Below are 3,404 nucleotides of genomic sequence, written 5' to 3'. Positions count from 1 at the left end.
TCTTTAAACCGGCAGAGTCACTCAAAATGTTAATCAGATCATAAAACAGAACCCCAAAGAGTTGAGCAAATCACAGCTTGAGGATTGGGATGAGCTCTCAAAGAGGCGGAGCTAACAGGTAGGGGCATGTTGAAAGGGAGAGAAAAACAAGCAGAGGGGTGTCCAAACGTTCAGAAGCTGTCAGCATGTCAGGTCAGACTTTGGTATGCACATAGGCATGTCATCCACATTGGCTGCTCCCCCAGGTGGTGGAGACATTGACTGCTAATAGAAAGAATAGAGCCCAACACAAGAGTGGCATCTAGTGTTTGGTTTAATTATTGCATGCACATTTCCCTTTTGCATCATTGGTGTGTGAATTGTTTAACACATTTTGCCAGAAAATAAGTGTGTACAGCTTTGACACATAAATACATGTTTATTGATACAATGATAATGAAATTAGTTAATGAAGGCACATGGAAGAACAACCCAGTGCTTTCATGTCCAGGTAAATGCTTGTGTCAGGAAGGGCATCCAACGTGAAACCAAAGACAAGTCAATCAACCGAATCACAAACAGAACCTTCATATTAAGTTGGTTGTGGCACAACCACTTCCAATGATGCTGTTGACCTTAAAGCTACCAGTAGAAATTGGACAAGTGTCGATCAAAATAGAAGAAGAGGAAGGTGCGGATATAGACAGATGGAAAAGAAAAGGCAGGAATGTTGGATGTAGAGTAGGAACTCTGAAAATCGGAACTTTGACAGTGAGAACTAGAGTGTTCGTATAAAATAAATAAAAAGGTGGACATCTTATGTGTTCAACCAGATAGAAAAAGACCAAGGCCTATAGATTGGGAGCAGGTTAAAGCTGTTTTGGTGAGGATGGAAGAAGAATGGCATAATGCTGAGTGTAGAGGAAGTCATTGGTCATTTTTATAGTCTTTGGGATGACCCAACTGTGAGTTTGAACTCATGTTCTTCCTCCCATCCAGTGGTGAGATAGATGAAGAGGACAATGGTGGAACAGAGGACCAAGTGATGAAAGTTGAAAAAGGAAGAGAGCTATGTGTTTTTAGGGAAGAGTTGAAACAAACTTTTGGAGATCAGGAAGTTCTTCCCAATGACTCAACAGCTTTAGCTAAAAGGATCAGGGATACTGGGAGGAAACGACTTGGTGTGTCAACTGGAATGAGGGAGGCAGATGTGGAGATTTGTTGGTAGGGATGAGTATTGTTAAGGTTTTAAAGGTACTACTACTCTACTGCTTATCGATCCGGTATTTTGACGATACTCTTATCGATACTTTTTGAGGACGAAAAATAAATAACAAATTAAGCACATAGTGTTTTATTTCCTCATTATGCAACAACATTGTTTTTTTAACAAAACATTTTACTTTATACATTTTTCCAACTTGAAAAGTAAAATACATGAAAAAAAGTTAAAGAAAAATAAACAGCAATTTTTTGACATATCTCTGTCATGATGTAAAAATAAAAAATTAAATAAACTGTTCACTCTAAAATAAAATACAGTTGCATAATGCAACTTTGTGGAGTATGCAGGTAGATTGCAGAAAGCTGCACCTTCTTCCTTTTTTTTTTTTGAAAGCAGCAGGAGTCCCGAGAGTGCGACTCCTGCTGCTTCATCACAGCGGTGATAAAAAAAATCCCGCACCGTCACAGCTCTAGTTTATATATTGCGGGACACAAACAGAATGTGACTTCTCCAGCACCGATAGCAGAACCCTTGAGGTCAGATCATATGGATACTGCGGTCTTGAAGAATGTTGCCCGCCAATACCGGGGCTCGGTACCCATCTCTACTTGTTGGTGGAATGAGGAAGTTCATGATTGTGTTGAAAATATTGGCTCAGACAAAGTGAAACGTTGAGACGACAGAAGACAGCAGATAAGAGAACAGATAAAGGACAAGATGAAGGTGGAGATGGCAAAGTCCTTGAGAACTTAAACTACAGTTTCCACACAAAGGAAAGCTCGGTAGGTTATAAAGGCGAAGTGATGGAAGGATGTGCACCAGGTCATGGTGATCAAGGATAGAGAGAGATGTATTGACAGGTGGAAAGATGGAAGGAAAAGTTTGAAGAGCTAATGAAAGAGAAAAATGTGAAAGGGGAGAGAGCAGAAGAAGAAGTAACAAAGGGTACCATCAGTAACACACTACGCCGCCAGGGACTTGAATCCTGCAATGCCTGCCACACAGAACAGCGGCATCTGGTGGCGGACTGGATGTATATCGACATATGTTTCAACAAAGCTCCTTGTAACACTTCAATGTGGAAATAATGATGAAAAAACGTAAAACAGAAACATTTTGTTAAGGATGATAAAAAAAAATTTAAAACAGAACAACATGTGACACTTTCTGTGAGAAGTGCTTGACACAGCAAAATACATATCACATGAAGAAAAAAATAAACGCAAAAAGAATATGTATAGTGCCAGACTTGAACCTAGAACCTCTGGATGTATATGCCATTGACTATTCCACTGAGCTATCTTTAATCACAAAATGGCATGCCATCATAGATTCATGGCAGTGTTTTTTTTTTGACACACAACGTTCATGATATAGTGTTTTATTAGGAAAAATCGAGTTGAAATGACCCTGAGCCACAGAACGTTTTTAATAGGAGCCATGGTAAAGTGCAATGAACTGAGGCTGATTCCGATGCAGAGGAAACAATGGAACTGGTCGGGAAACGTTCAGGATTCATTTCGCATTTCTAGAGAATAGCGCGCCCAACTGTTCAAAACACAAGTGACATCTGAAGCGTGGTTCGACCAAACGAAGCATTTGGCGCGTCATATGTCATCCTCCACGTGACCTGCGCTAGTTGACACACACCCCGAAACATTGTGCCGAAACACTCTGTTTCATCAAGGTGAACCGCGCGCCGAAGCGCCGTGTCAAACGAGCCATCCCTAGAAATAACTTTTGCATCTCTTTCCAGTCTACCTGCCTGCCTGCCAGTTTGCCTGCCAAGTCAAAATAAATAACTTAACTTCTACCAGTTTGTGTCCGCACTTGGATTCAGTTATCCACTGCCTTCTCCCAACATGTGTAGGCCCGTTTGAAGTTTGCTAGAGAGCATTTAGATGATCCAGAAGAGGATTAGGAAAATGTCCTATGGTCAGATGAAACAGAAATAGAACTGTTTTTAGTAAGAACTCTACTCGTCTTGTTTGGAGGAGAAAGAATACTTAGTTGCATCCAAGGTCCTGGAGTGGCCTAGCCAGTATCTACATCTCAACCCCATAGAAAATCTGAAGGAGATGAAAGTCTGTGTTACAGAAAATGTCTGGACTGCTGTCAATGTCAACAAAGGGCATATAACAAAGTACTGATTTGAACTTTTGTTATTGACCATATTTTCCACGATAACTTACAAATAAAT

This window comes from Oryzias latipes, chromosome 1 (assembly GCF_002234675.1).
Source record: "Oryzias latipes chromosome 1, ASM223467v1".
NCBI lineage: Eukaryota > Metazoa > Chordata > Actinopteri > Beloniformes > Adrianichthyidae > Oryzias > Oryzias latipes.
This window is presented reverse-complemented; position numbering follows the sequence as displayed.